Source organism: Orycteropus afer, unplaced genomic scaffold (assembly GCF_000298275.1).
Source record: "Orycteropus afer afer isolate SDZICR_OR568_19922 unplaced genomic scaffold, OryAfe1.0 scaffold00366, whole genome shotgun sequence".
In the NCBI taxonomy this organism is placed as follows: Eukaryota; Metazoa; Chordata; class Mammalia; order Tubulidentata; family Orycteropodidae; genus Orycteropus; species Orycteropus afer.
Genome location: NW_006921953.1, coordinates 2,705,680 through 2,722,352, shown reverse-complemented (window position 1 = coordinate 2,722,352; position 16,673 = coordinate 2,705,680). Strand labels below are relative to the sequence as shown.

At 41.1% G+C, this 16,673-nt stretch overlaps 1 protein-coding gene across 1 annotated transcript in view; it reads left to right on the top strand.

The window, feature by feature from the left end:
• COL23A1 (collagen type XXIII alpha 1 chain) overlaps positions 1-16,673 on the top strand; it is a 625,256-nt gene that overhangs the window by 532,334 nt on the left and 76,249 nt on the right. The window lies entirely within an intron of this gene.

Sequence of the window (16,673 nt, the reverse complement as noted above, 5' to 3'; positions counted from 1 at the left end):
AAGGGCTGTGTCTGGATTCCTAGGTTCTTAGGAGATAATAAAGTCTTGGTGAGAGGAAGGAGGAGAAGAAAGGGAAGAAAGAGAGAGAAAGACATGATGGCAAATGAAAGAATAGAGGGAGGGTCAGGAGGCACATGGAGTCAAGGATGAGGCTATGAAATGCTGATTGGTCAATACCTGTGCTGAATATACAGAGACAAATGGAGGAGTTGTCTAGATCTCTGCAGCTTCTAGCCTTTCATCAAGAGTTTTAATGCTGGGCTTTTCTTTGGTCCACCAAGAAATCCTTTTTGTAAATTCAGTGGAAGAAGTTCTTCTGGAATGGTAGAGTAAGGGCCTCCAAAAATCTTTTCCTCCATAAAAGTAATGAGAACCCTGGGAAAATCAACTTTTTTTAGAACTCTAGAAATTAATGAAAGGCCTATGATAACCTGAAGAGCATTTGTTGAAGAAATATCACTGAGTCTTGGTAAGATCAGCAAGCTTTGTAGCATTTTAACTTCCTGTAATCCCATTAACTAGCTCCACAGTAGCCTTGAAAACCAGCAGACTAGCAGCCACTGGAGGAGTTAAAAGAAGTTTGGAACTCCCCAAATGCTCATCCTCAGAGAATTATCAGTATTTGTCTTCTTGGCAGCTACCTGGAAAAACCCCATTTATAGGATTTGTCTTTATTTGACCTGACACAAAGCTCAGTAAGTGGGAAAAGCACTATCCCCAGGGCACTTGCCAAAAACAGCAGCAATTGTTTCCTTTCACAGCTGCCAGAGATAGCAAGAAAACAAACCAAACACACTGCCACATCTGACTCATAGCAACCCCTCCTTGGGCTTCCAAGGCAGTATCACTATGTAAGTAGATTGCCCAGCCTTGGCATCACTATGGAAGTAGATTGCCTAACCTTCCTTCTGAGGAGTGGCTGGTGGATTTGAACTGCCAGCTGGCTGGTTAGCAGTCAAATGCCTTAGGCACTATGCCACCAGAGCTCCTAGAGATAGCGAGAGGCTGACTCAAAAAATTAAAAAGAAAACCTAGGGAATGAAATATCCAAAGAGGCTTTTAAAAGTGCTAACATATTCCTAGGAATCTAAAAGGTACATACATGTAGAGAGCTACATGCATGTCTAGGAAAGTCCTGAGAAGGTTCCAGTCTCTCACCTCTGGCTGACTTTGAGGCTCTGATCAAGCAGGTAGTGAAGGTGAAGGCAGAGCTGTAAAATGCCAGACATTGAAGTTGTGCCCTAATACACACAAAGAGATCCTCAGCAAAGAGTGAAGGACTTACTGGATCTAGATATTAAAGAAAATCACTGTTTTTGTTGACCACTAAGCTAACCAAGGGGTCGCTATGAGTCAGATCCAACTCGACGGCACATAACAACAACAACAAGCTAACCAAGCAGAGACTTCAGTGGCTACACATGACAAAGAATATGCTTTACAGAAATAGTCTAGGAAAGCCACTAAACAAACAAACAGCAACAACAAACAAACAACAAATTTTGGGGAGAGGAAAGGGAATTTGATTTAACATGACTGCCCAATTTTCAACAAACTAATGAGACACATACAGCAATGTATGGCTGACACAAAAGGAAGAAAAGCAGCCAATAGAAACTGTCTTTGAGAAAACCCAGATGTTGGACTTAGTAAATTTTAAATTAGCTATCATAAACATTTTTAAAGAACTAAAGTGAGCATGTTTAAAGAATTAAAGGAAAGTATGAGGATTATGTCCTTAAAAATTAAGACCATCAGTAAAGACAGAAAGTATTAAAAAAAATAGAAATTATGGATTTGAAAAGTATAATAACTGAAGTGATAAATTCACTTTAGGAGTTCAACAGCAGATTTAAGCTGGAAGAATAAAGAATCAATAAACTTGAAGAGAGAAATTAGCAGAGCCTCAAGGACCTGTGGCTCAAGTATGGCAGCACACACATAATGGGAATCCCAGAAGGACAAGAAGGAGAAAAAAGAGCAGAAGGATTTGATGAGATACCTGTAATGGCCAAAAACTTCCCAAATTTGATAAATAATATTAATCTATACATCCCAACAAACTCCAAATGGGATAAACTCAAAGAGACCCATACCTATCCACATCATAGTCACACTACCACAAGCCAAAATTGAAGAGAGACACTTGAAAGCAGCAAGGAAAAAAAAAAAAAAAAATGACTTTTCATATGAAAGGGACCTTCAATAAAACTAACAGGTGATTTCTCATCAGAAGCCATGAGGGCCAGAAGGCAGGGACATACCATATTCAAAGTAATGAAGGGAAAAGAATATCAACCAAGAATTGTATTTAAAACAAAATTATCCTTCAAAAATGAAGGAGAAAATAATTTATTATAAGATACACAAAAATAGGAAGACTTTATCACCAGCAGACCTGCCCTCCCAGAAATACTAAAGGAATTTCTTCAGGCTAAAGTCTGCTCCCATAAAGATTACAGCTTAGGAAACCCTACAGGACCAGTCTTCTCTGTTATATAGGGTCACTTTGTGTTGAAATTGACTCGTTGGCACACAACAACAAAAAAAAAACTATTAGAACTAATAAACATTGTCAGCAGGGTTTCAGAACACAAAATCAATATGCAAAAATCAATTGTATATCTGTACACTAACAGTGAACAATTCAAAAATGATATTAAGAAAATAATTCCATTTACAATAGCATGAAGAAGAATAAAATACTTAGGAATAAATTTAAGAAAAGAAGTGCAAACTTGTACACTAAAAACTATAAACCATTGCTAAAATAGGAGCTCTGGTAGCATAGTGCCTAAGGCACTTGACTGCTAACCAGAAGGCTGTTGGTTCAAACCCACCAGCCACTCTTCAGAAGGAAGGTTGGGCAAACTACTTCCGTAGTGATACTGCCTCGGAAACCCAAGAAGGGGTCGCTATGAGTCGGGTCCGACTCGACAGCACATAACAACAGCATTGCTAAAATAAATTTAAAAAAGAAAAATACTAACTGCCATTGAGTTAGTTCCAACTCATAGTAACCCCATTGGGTTTTCAAGGCTGTAAATCTTTACAGAAGCAGATTGCCTCATCTTTCTTCCATATAGCAGCTGGTGGGTTTGAACCACTTGCCTTTTGATTAGCAGTCAAATGCTTTAACCACTACACCACCAGAGTTCCTTGAAATAAATTAAAGAAGACCTAAATAAGTAGAAATAAGTTTCATATTTGTGGTTGAAGATTTAATACATGTTAAGTATTGTAAGACTTAATACAATATTAAGATGACTATACTCCACAAATCAATCTGCAGATTCAATGGAATCTCCACCAAATTCCAACTGGACTTTTTTTTCCAGAAAGTAACAGATTGATCCTATAATTTACATGGAAATGCAAATAACCTTGAAGAAACAAAATATCTTGAAAAAGAGGAACACGGTTGGAGGGCTCATGTTCACAATTTTAAAAATTAATGCAAAGTTACAGTGATCAAGATAGTGTGGTATTCGCAAAAGGATAGACATTATATCAATGGAATCAATTTGAGAGTCTAGAAAAAAATGCTTACATTTATTGTCATTTTATTTTCAACAAGGATGCCAAGACAATTCAATGATACTAGGACAACTTAATGGAAAACCAAAACCACAGTGAGAGACCATTAGGACAGACAGATAATACCATGGGAGTAAAAGGAAAATGTGGAACAGAACCACAATTTTTTTTTTCATTGTGATTTGGGTGAAAGTTTACAGAGCAAATTCATCTCCCATACATCAGTTCACATACATTTTGTCTCATGACACTGACTACAAGCTCCCACAATGCGACAGCTCCCCTCCCATTTCCTCCCCATAGCCAACTCTTCCCTGTGTCCTTCCCTCCCATGTACTCCTGCCCCCTGAGCTATCTCCCTGTGCATACACAGCCCTTCTATTCTCTCATGATTGATCTCTCCAAGGAGTGTATCTAATGTAAATGTTCAGCTCATATGCCTGTCTATTTTTTGGCCACAAGGAGTGAGTTCAATTACAGACCTGAAGGGCAGCTAGGGACTATAGTCCCAGGGGTTCCACCAGGCTCTATCTGACCAGCAAAACTGGTCCTCTCCCCTCCCCTTTTTTTTTAATGATTTTGAGTTTTGTTCCATATTGTTCTTCCACTCTATTCAGCATCTCCTACATAGATCCCCCTCTGATTGGTTGACAGAGGTAGCCAGGCACCATCTAGTTCTTCTGCTCTCATAGTCATATAGGCTGAGGATCACATGGTGTAGCAGTCACTTGGACTAATTGTTTCCACGTGTCTTTGGTTTTCTTCATTATTCTTTGCTCTGTATGAGGAGAGGCCCATCATTGCATGCAGATGGCCACTTGCAAGCTTTCAAGATCCCAGTCACTACTCACCAAAGTAGGAGGTGGAACAATGTTTTGTGTAGTATGTTTTACCAATTGAGCTTGATGTCCCCTTCAACTATGGTCCCAAGCCCAGAGGTCCAACTACTCGGTCCCTCAGCATAACTGGCTGTGGCCAAGAAGTGACTACAGCCTTGTCCCTTCTCAGCTCTACTATATACCTGGGGATTCTTACAGAACATACAAATACACTTGTAGAGTCATTGTCTGCCAACCCTATACATGGTCTTGGGCACACTCCCCCCTGCATAGATAGACATACCTAATAGCTCAGCCTATCCACCCATCTATCCACCCACATACCCATGTTTGCTTTCACTGACAACACAGTACTATATGTGCAAAAGGGTTCTTCTTTGTTGCCTTCACCTCCCATGCACCTTTCTATGTCTTCCCCTTCCTCAATGCCACCATGTTGATCACTCACATTTGGTACATTGCCCTTCTCTTCACCCAAATTAATACTTGTCTCTACCTATCTAACAGTGTTCTCTACACTACCCTCCCACCCCTGGTAACCGACAAAGAAAATTTCCTTCCATATATAAACCTTTCCTTGACTTTTTACAATGGACTAATACAATATTCCTTGACATTTTTTAACAGACTAATATAATATTTGTCCTTATGTGATTGGCTTATTTCACTCAGCATAATGTCCTCCAAGTTCATCCATGTTATGCGGTGTTGTGCCAATTCTACATTATTCTTTAGGGTTGCATAGTATTCCATTGTGTGTATGTACCATAGTTTGGTTATCCATTCTTCTGTTGATGGGCACATAGGTTGTTTCCATCTTTTTGCTATTGTAAATAGTGCTGTGATGAACATGGATGTCCATATATCTGTTCTTGTCCTGGCTCTCACTTTTTTAGGATGTATACCTAGTAATGGAATGGCTGGGTCAAATGGTATTTCTAATTTCAACTTTTTAAGGAATCAGCAATGCTTGTATCATTTTACAGTCCCACCAGCAGTGTGTGAGAGTCCCAATCTTTCTTCATCCTTGCCAGCATTTGTTATTTTTGGAACAGAAACTCAGATTTCTTTAAAAAAAAAAAAAAAAGCCTATTGTATTGATTGAGACTGGAGGACTCCCTGAGACTATTACCCTGAGGAACTCTTAAAACTTTCAACCAACACTAATCCTTGAAGTCACCTTGTAGCTAAAAAGCAAAAAACAAACGCACTGCTATTGAGTCGCTTGGGTTTCCAAGGCTGTAAATCTTTAAAGAAGTAGATTGTCTCTTCTTCCTCTCACAGAGCAGCTGGTGGGCTTGAACCACTAGTCCTCTGGCTAGCAGCCAAATGCTTTATCCATTACATCACCAGAGATCTTTAAATAACAAATTGGCTCAAAAAATAATGAATGTCACCCATGAGTACTGTTTGCCTTGTTAAAATCCACCTATATGAGACCAAACAGTCAACAATTACTTTAAAACAAAGATGAGACTGTAAAGGGACAGGGAAACTAAATTAATGGAAATGAAGCAACCGGAACAGAAATCATGAGAATGTTCACACATTGTGAAGAATGTGACCAATGTCACTGAACAACTTGTGTAGAAATTGTTGAATGAGAACCTAAATTGCTGTGTAAATCTTCACTGAAAACACAATAAAATATTATTTTTAAAAAGACAATAGCAAGTGTTGTGGAGTATTTAGGGAAATTAGAACCCTCATGTATTGCTGATGGGATTATAAAATGGTGCACCACTTTGAAAACAGTCTAGAACTTGCTCAAAATGTTAAAACAGAGTTACCATGTGAAGCCACCAATTCTGCTTCTAGGCATATACCCAAGTGTGATACAAACATGTCTACCCAAAAACTTCTATACAAATGTTACTAATAGTATGATTCATAACAGCTAAATGGTGAAAAAACCCAAAGGTTCCATCAACCAATGAATGGATAAACAAGAGTGTGGTATATTCATACAATGGAATATTATTCAGCAATATAAGGAATGAAGTATTGATACATGCTACAATATGGATGAACCTGGAAAACATTATGCTAAGTTAAAGAAGCCAGACAGAAAAGGCCATATATTGTATGATTCCATTTATATGAAATGTCTAGAATGGGCAAGTGCATGGAGATAGAAAGGACATTAATAGTTGCCAGGGGTTAGGAAGAAGAGAGGAAGGTGGGGTGACTGCTAATGATCACAGAGTTTTTTCTTGGGATGCTAAAAATGTTTTAAAATGATATAGTGATGAGTGCCACTTTTAGGATGGTAGCATGAGCGGCATCACAGTAACCTCTCTTCAGCAAAACAAACAAATCTGTCAGAAACTATGAATAAACAACCATTAAAAGTCCCTGGAAATTGTCCTAAGGGCATGCAACAAATTAAGAAATATTTGTTCAAGAAAATCTAGTAAAACTTGGTAAGAACCAGGAGTCTGTGGTATTTGAGCCATGACCTGCTTCTTCCAACCTCTCTCAACTCAGCTTCATAGAAGCTCCACTCCAGGCAAGTGTTTTCAAGACAATGGGGCTCTCTCTCCCCTCACCTCCCATCAAGGATTACCGGTTAGCCACCAGTATTTCTCATCTCATCTAACTCAAAGTTGAAGAGGCTAAGTTCCTGGTCAATGCAGCCCCCTCCACAGGACAGAGATTTTACTCTAGGCAAAGTAGAGTGATAATTCCAAGACCCAACTTGTTTGGAGAGACAAGCTTAGAAGACCAGAGGCTACTGCCCCAACCAGTGCCCACAGTATGGCTCTGAGACTATGATCAGGGAGAGTAGCAGTCAGTCCTTAAGTAAAAAGAACTCCAAAGCTCTCCCTAAAGGAACTGATTTTATTTGTAACAGAGTGCAGGGAAATTTAGGCCTAAGGGCACTCTTGAAAACAATAGCTCCTCTTAATTAAGAGCAACAATCTAAACCATAGGCAAGCTAGTTCACCAGAAGGAACCATGGAAAGAGACAGCTGAGAGCCCTCCTGGGGTCAGAACAAACCTCAAAGACTGACCTCAAAAACTACCTCTGCTGACCATAATTAGATCAGACTGCTAAGCAATTTATGCTCTCAGGGCACCGTTGAAAATAGTAGAGCAGTCAGCCAGCAATTAGTGGAACTTAAAGGGTGGAGTGAAACACCAAATGAGACAGACAACCAAGAGATCAAGGAAAGAGAAAAAGAAAGCCCTGCTAAAACCACTGTCATCCCAGGGTGTACCACCCCACCTCACCCCCAAGCCTGTACCCTCTGAAGAGCAACATCAATAGCTTCACACTGTGAAGTGAAATAAACTTCACTAAAATAACCTGGCCAAGTCACAAACAAATAAATAAAAACAAGCCCCAGAAACAGTAAGGGTGATAGCTGAACAAAATGATAAACATAATTAATGTCACTGAACTATACATATGAATATGGTTGAGATGTCAAATGTTCTATATATATGAGTGTGTGTGTTAATAAGAGAAATACTTTCAATAACCTCAAAGAAAAATTTGCTTGAAGATCCTCTGACAACCAATTGGGTCAGGGGTGGATTCTAAAATCCAAGCTGGGCAAATAAGAGTCCTTCTTAGCGGTTTAGAAGAGGTATTCTCATGGTTAATTTTGTCACCAGGAAAGAAGCAGTGCCCTGAGAGTTGTTAGGTCATATTGATGACCCAGAGTTCCTATTCAGTTGTTTATTGTTTCTTCAAGCTTGGCATTCTCATACTAAATCCCATTTTTCTTAAGGGAAAAAGAGAAAGAAAAAAAAAAGCCCAGGGAGGTAGAAAAGAAATCAGTATCCAGAATTGAACAAGATATTATCTAAAATGCCCAGTTTCTAACAGCCAATTATGAGACATACAAAGAAACAGGACTAGAAACAGGAACTTGTGTATACAAGGCAAAAAGCAGTTCATATAAATTACCTACGAAAGGAGTTAGATATTAGACAAAGACCTCAAAGTAGCCATTATAAATAAGTTCAAAGAACTAAAGGAAACCATCCTTAAAGAAATAAAGACAATGTTTCATCAAATAAAGAATATAAATAAGGAGATAAAATGTTTGAAAAAGAGCAAATGGAAATTCTGGAATTGTAAAAAGTACAGTAAAATGAACAATACACTAAAGGAGCCCAATGGCAGACTTGAACTTGAACTGGCAGGAGAAAGTATCAGCAAACTTAAAGATAGTGCAATAGAGATTATGCAGACCAGAGAACAGAGGAAAAATAGAATGAAGAGAATTGAGCAGAGCGTAAGCCACCTTTAACTGCATCAACATAATCATAATGGGAGTATCAGAAAGAGAAGAGAAAGAAAGAAAAGAAAATATTTCACAAGATAATGGCTGACAATTCCCAAATTCGCTAAAATACATTAATCTACATATCAAAAAAACTCAAAAAACTCCAAGTAGGGTAAACGGAAAGAGATCCACACCCAGAGATATCTTAGTAAAAATGCTGAAATTCAAAGACAAAGGCAACTTTACCTTGAAGACTGGCACTTTCTTGGAACCTAGAGCTCATCAGTTGTAGAGCCAGGATTCTAAGGTCTCTACACCTTCCTTACACTAGTGACACAGTTAGAGCCAGGGTCTAAAGACTGAGATAAGTGCCTGGCTCACTAACTCTTATTGTCTCTGGATTTGCTAACCTCCAAGCCTCATTTCATCTACCTAAAAACCAAGTTAAAAAGCCCTTGGTCCACCCTGCTCCTTTGTGGAAAAACCCCTGAAAAGCAAAGAGGAAGGTTGTTCTCGTGGTGGGTGTCAGTTTGGGTTTCCAAGGGTAAAGCATCTTACCTGAGCTGGCCGAATGGGGAGAAGCAGAGGGCTCAGTCAGAACCAGGACCTGTTGTAAAGAACAAGAGAACAGGAAGATGGGAAGTCAGGAGTTCACAGACAACAGAAAGAGGCAAGTATGGGGCTTCAGGCATGGACAAAGAGCCTAGCAGCCTCAGATGCCAACGCCGCCCTCATTTTCTGGTGTGTCTGAGAAGGGCAGAAGCTGTCAAACACCTTTCAGGATGTGGGAATTAGTCTTCACAGTTTGCTTTTCAAGGAAACAAGAACATACTCCTTATGAAACACACAAGAAGTGAATGAGCCCAGAAGGCCTCAGAGCTCCAGGTGGGCATTGTGGTTTCCCAACCCACTACCTGCTCTCCTTATTGTTAACACTGAGTGAGATGGTTAATTTTATGTGTAAAATTGGCTGGCCTATGTTTCCCAGTGATTTAACCAAAGACTAATCTAAAAATTGCTGTTGTGTAGTAGTTACATGTGATTAAATCAGATGACATTGGGTAGAGCAGATTACCATCCATAATGTAAACTAATGGAATGTAATTACCTTTTTAAAAAAATAGTGGTTGCCATCAAGCTGACGCTAGCTTATGGTGATCCCATGTGTGTCAGAGTTAGAACTGTGCTCCATAGGGTCTTCAGTAGCTGATTTTTCACAAGTAGACACCAAGACCTTCTTCTAGGTGGACTTGAACCTGCAATATTCATTTTGCAGCTGAGTGCATTAATCATTTGCACCAATGAAGGACTCTGTAATTACTTTACATCTGATATAATGCAATGTAATCACTCTCCACAATGCAATCTGCTGTGATCAATCAGCTGAGCACATACCAGTGTAGGGTAGATCTGAAACATAATCCCTTGTGAATTATAAAAAAAGCAAAATAATCACAGATAAAAATACAGGAGGAAGAGGAGGACAGATGATGGAGACAAATGCATCAATAAGCCCAGGAGCACGTGGAACTGCTGGCAGCTACTGGAAGCTATAATAGGCAAGGAAGGACCTCCTCCTAGAGCCATGCCCTGAATACAGACTTTTAGCTTCCTGAACTGTGAGAAAGTAAATTTCTGGCTGTAAAGCTACCCACCTATGGCATTTCTGTGCCAGCAATACTAGGTAACAGACACTAGACAAGCAGCTTGTGCACTCTGTCTCTCCTAACCCAAGGTGGGCATGGATTTGGGCATTTCTCCAAGTTCAGGAAAGCCTGCCAGGCCACATCCATTCAGTTAAAAAGACCACAGAACCATTGAACCGTCTACTCCCTCAGACCCACTTTATTCCCAAAGTCATCTGGCTCTTATTTAATTGCTTGCAATTCCTGACACCAAAGCAGGTGGATTCAGACAGGCCTGAAACACATGTTTCACAGGCGCACATACATGCAATGCTCTCTCATGGGCCAAGCCTGGTGAGAGGCTACCCTGTGGTCCGCTCAAGACCTTACAGCCAGACGCACTTTCTAAGCAAGAATCCAGTGACTGATCCCAGGCCTACCACCTACATCCCATCACTCCTATGCCTCACTTGCTTCAGTTGTGGATTCCATCTCCAAAGGCTGTAGCAGCTGTGGCAACAACAATAGCACAAAGTAGTAGGTGGGGAGGGTTGTGTAGCTTCTTGCGCCTATGCCATCTAGCATCTATGTACAAGTGTTTTGTGCCTTCCAGGCACTCATCTAGGCCCTGGGGACACACCAGTGACCCAGACTGAAAGGGTCCCAGCTCTCAGGGAGTCAACATGCTTGGGATGCAGACAATAAACAACAAATAAATTAATTTAATATCACTGGAATAGGTGTTTAGAAGGAAATAGCCAGGAAGTCATGATAGAAATCAGTAGGAGTGAAGGGTGAAGAGATGCTTTCAGACTGTGGGGTTTGGAGACCTTGAAGCTCAGGATCACAGAACACAGTAGATATGAATGTCCTGTAGGGGAGAGAGTTGGTGCCGTGGGAAACAAAGGGGACCAGTCGGGAAAGCACGCCGGCTGGGGTCCATGCAAGAAAGCTGTGCCAGGAGCTTTGACTTTACTTCTAGTCCAATAAGGAATCATAGAAAGGGGTTAGACATTTTTAAAAGGTCCCTCTGCCTGTTAGGGTAATGTCCTAGGGTGAATATCTTCACTATAACAGAAATACCATAAGTGGGTGGCTTTAAAGAACAGTAATTTATTTTCTCACCGTTCTGGAGCTGAAATCCAAATCAGAGTCTCAGCTGAGTTGACCCTTTCCTTGACAGGAGTTTGAGGCATTCCTTGGTTTTGATCGATCTTCCCATGACATCTGCTTTCCCCAGTATATGCTGATCTCTGTGTCTAATCTGCTTCTTTTTATAACTCAGAAGTGATTAGGTTTAGGACTCATCCTACACTGGTATGACCTTGTGAACATAACTCTTGATTGCATTATGATAGGTAATTACATTACATTGCATTACATCATATCCGGGGAGTTCTGGTAGCATAGTGGCTAAGACACTTGCCTGATAACCAGACGGCTGGCAGTTCAAACCCACCAGCCACTCCTCAGAAGGAAGGTTGGGCAATCCTACTTCCGTAGTGATACTGCCTCAGAAACCCAAGGAGGGGTCGCTATGAGTCGGGGCCGACTCGACTGCACATAACAACAACAACAACACATCATATCCACAGATATATGGTGAGGATTCCAACACATATTTTGTTGTTGTTATTTGCCATCGAGTCGGCCCCGACTCATAGCAACCCCTCCTTGGGTTTCCGAGGCAGTATCACTACAGAAGTAGGAATGCCCAACCTTCCTTCCGAGGAGTGGCTGGTGGGTTTGAACCGCCAGCCTTCTGATTAGCAGTCAAGTGCTTTAGGCACTATGTTCAATCCATAACATTCCACCCTCTAGCCTCCCAAAATTCATGTCCTTCCCAAGTGCAAAACACATTCAGGTGGGACGCCTAGAAGAAGGAGTCCAGCCAGGAGGCTGTGGCAATGGTGCCAGTGGGAAATGATAGTGTCTCAGTTACGTGGAAACTGTGGAGACTGAGAAAGGAGGAGGCTGGGGAACTTGAGAGTCTTATGTATGGGCTAGATATGGTCTGTCCCATTCAGCGGTAGGACCAGTCTCCAGAATGCTGCTATTCCCACTCTGGCCACTGAGGATGGTGCCGTGGCTTGGAGTCCCACAGGGCTGTTTCAGGTCTACACTGCCCCTCACTAGCTGATGATCTTAGACACATCGTGCACTCTTATGGAACCTCAGTAAACATTAGTGTTCTTTTTGTTGGAACAGTTTCTCTTCACCTTCTTTGTTAGGCTCAAAAAGGAAGGTTAGACCACTTGGGTTACTGTCCTGCTCTGTCTGGGGAGAGTGTGACTCTGGGCATGTCATCTTGTCTCAGCCTCAGTTTCTTTATCTGTAAAATGTAACTGTAGTTTGCAGTAGAGTCTCTGAGTGGTGCAAATGGTTAAAATGCTTGGCTGCTAAGCAAAAGGTTAGAGGTTCAAGTCCACCACGAGGTGCTTCAGAAGAAAGGCCTGGTGATCTACTTGCAAAAAATGAGCAATTGAAAACCCTATGGAGCACAGTTCTACTCTGACACACACAGGGTCACCAGGAGTCAGAATTGACTCAACAGCAACTGGTTAAGGTTGAAGCAGGGACTAAATGAGATCGTCTGGCAAAAGCAGGAAGCTAGTTCCCAGCATATGATGAGTAGTCAAGAAATGAATGGCAGTTACTCTTATAACTCATCCTTCCTCTCCTGAGGCTATTCCCACATCAGGCCCAAAGCTCTCTGTTAGACCTGGGCCCTTAGAATGATAATCCCAGTTTGAGTTTTCTTGAAGGGAGTTTGGATGAGAGGCAGCAAGGAATGGAAGGAGACCTAGACAAAGCCACAGAGATTTCTCCAGCCCCTTTTCAATTAAGTCTTACTGATTTTTCTGAAGTGATAAGATATTAGGGGGAAAAAAAAAGTGTGAGGGAGGCATCGTCTGACCTCTAACTTCATGAGAAGGAGAGAGAATCACCATCAGTATCAATAGCCCAAGGCTGATTCCTATGAGGCAGAGGTCAGACATGCCACCACCCTCCAATTTTTTTTTACCGATTCTAATCTCAACCATCCCTCCCACGGCATTCTCTGCTTCTCTGCTGGGCTCAGTAATTCATTAAAATCACCACACAGAATTTACCAACAATACTCACAATTATGGAGTTTATTAGGGAAGTAACAGATTATGATTCAGATTTAGGAACACGAAGGATATAATTCTTTAATCAGAACAGCCTCCCCTTAGTCATGCCCATAGGTACGCCTCTCTTTGGCCCTCGGCCTGGCCTCTGCTCTGCTGAGATAAGTGTTACAAAGCTCTTTTAGCTCTGCTGACAGGTGCCCAGAGAATCACCACACTCTGCCAGTGAGGCTCCTGCCTGAAAGCGTTCAGCTTTCTCACTCCATGGACCAAGCAGCCCACCACTCTATCTCTTGCTACTGTTTCTCTGTCGCTGCTTCTCACCATCTCTTGCCATCTTGTGTCTTCTCAGCAAAGTCTCTTGGATCAAGGAAATTCAGCACAGGGGTCTCAGATCCAAAGGATGTGCTCCACTTCTAGCTCTTCTTTCTCGATGGTAGTGAGATTCCCCTTTTTTGCTTCTGGGATGGCTCGTTTTAAACCTACTGAGGTGACAAAATTAACCAATCCCCACATCAGGATTCCGTACATGTTATTTGCATGGTCCCACCTGCACAAAGGCAGCATGTACCTTATTTACATTATTAGCAAGCTATCCAATCCCCTTGGTGGGCCACAAGCACCTTGCATTTCCATAGTCCCACCCATTCATCTAGTGGGAGTCACAAAGACCAGAGCTAGAAGAGCCATAATTCACTGCACCACAGATATACAAATGTAGCCAGTGATATGAAAGAGTTTATAGTGAAATGTCAGTGTCCACGTCTCTCCTGTCTCCCAGCCACCTGGCTCATCTCCTCAGGGGCAACCCCAATGACCACTTTTTTGTGTCCACATCTGGAGATGATCCATGTTTATAAAACAAAAGTTTACAGATACTCTTTTTTTTTTAACACAAATAGCTGCATATTACACATACTGTTCTATCCCTTTTATGCAACTTAACAATACACCTTGGAGATCATTTCATATCAATACATGTATGATGTCTCTCATCTTCTTGATATTTGCGTAACATTTGTTATGGATTGATTGTGTCCATCAAAACTATGTGTTGTAAATCCTAAACTCCCCCCATACATGTGGATAGGGAGCCCAAGTGGTGCAACCGTCAAGCGTTAGGCTGCTAATCAAAAGGTCAGCAGTTGAAACCCACCAGCGGCTTCACGGGGAAATAGTCCTGGCACTCTGCTCCCATGAAGATTTTGGTCTAGGAAACCCTAAGGAGCAGTTCTACTCTGTTATATAAGGTCACTATGAGTCAGAATCAACTCAACAACACACAATAATAACATAGATGTGGATATAATGCCATCTAGGAATAGGATTTTCTTTATTATAGTAATGAGGCCATAACAGTGTAGGGTGTGGATTAATCCAATCACGTTTGAGATATGAAAGGAGCAGTTGAGGCACAGGAGCAAGCAAGAGTAAACTGGGGAAGATTGATGCCACCTAGAGACTGCCAAGGAACCAAGCAGCAGAAGCTTTTGAAAAGAGACAAAGTTTTGCCTGAGCCAACAGAGAGAGAAAGCCTTCCTCTATAGCATGCCCAGAATTCAGACTTCTAGCCTCCTAACTGAGAAAATAAATTTCTGTTCATTAAAGCCACCCACTTCTAGTTTTTCTATTATAGCAGCACTAAGAAACTACAATAATATTCCATTTATAGATGTACCACTAATTATTTGTCTGTATCAGTGAGCATTTATGTTGTTTGTAATGTCTTGTTATCGCAATTCTGCACTAAATATTCTTACATGACTTTACATAAATGTTAACATGTTTATTAAATAAGTATCTAGGAGGACAACTACTGCATTAACTGGTGCATACATTTTCAATATTAATGTTGCTCTTAACAGCCATCGAGTCGGCCCCTGACTCACCGTGACTCCACGCACAATGGGATGAATTGCTGCCTGGCTCTAGGTCACACCCGTGATCAGCTACAGATTGGATTGTTGTGATGCATAGCATTTTCATTGGCTGATTAGATTACTAGGCCTTTCTTCCCATTTCATCTTCATCTGGAAGTTCCACTGAAATTTGTTCCACATCATAACATCACACTAGTCTCCACTGACAAATGGGTGGTAGCTGCACATGAGGTGAACAGGCCAGGAATCCAACCCAGGTCTCCCGCACAGAAGTCAAGAATTCTACCACTGAACCACCAGTGCCTCCCTGCTAGATATTAACAGGTATCGCCAAACCACTCTTTATAGAGAACATAACATTTATCCTCCCTCTAGCAAAACGTGAGGTGACTGTCCATGTGCCCACCACAGTCAGCAGATTGTTTTCATTTTGTCCAATCTGATACAGTTGTAGTTTTAATCTTCCTTTCCTTGGTTATGAATGAGGATTAGCTTTTGCTCCATATGTTGAAGAGCTATTTGAATTATCTTGTCTCTGAACTCTCCGTATCTTTTGGTCATTTTCTATTAGGCGGTAGATGTTTTAGAATCACTTTGTTGGAACATTTTTATATCACGGTATCTAGCCTTTGTGACTGAGTTAGAAATTTCTTTTTCCCATTTTGGCTTTTGGCTATTCTGACAGTGCTTTTTTGCCTTGCAGACATTTTTGTTTTTATCCTGTTGGATCAGGCTTTTCTTTTATGGTTCCTGGATCAAGAGCAGTAGTTAGAAAAGCCTTCCCCTCTCCAAGGTTATAAAGGAATTTCCCCATATTTTCTGCTGGGACTTTTATTATTTTCTTTTCTTTTTTTTTTTTTTTTGGAAACATACCAGCAAGGACTCCCATTTCAGAGAAAAGACAAAGTTCTAAAACTGGCCAATAAGGCTCTAATCAATCTGTCCCACCCCCACCATTGCCTCTCTGAATCCCCTCCCGTTGTTCCCTGCCCTGCACACTCAGCTGTGGTCTCATTGCTGCCAAGACTCTCCTTAAACACACCAGGCACCTCCTGCCCTCAGACTTTGCACTGGCTATTCCCTCTACCTGAGGCACATTTTTCTAGAAATCCACATGGCATTGTTCTTAGCTGCTATCGAATTGGTGTCCAATTCATGTTGACTCCATGCACAAGGCAACAAAACACTGCCTCGTCTTGCAGCATCTTTGTGATAATTTGCACATTGGACCATTATGATCCATAGGGTTCTCATTGGCTTAGTTTTTTGTTTTTTGTTTTTTGTTTTTTTTAATTGCGATTTGGGTGAAAGTTTACAGAGCAAATTCACTTTCCATACAGCAGTTCACACATACGTTATCTCATGACATTGACTACAATTTACCCCAATGCAACAGCTCCCCTCCCACTTCCTCCCCATAGTTACCAGTGTCCATCCCTCC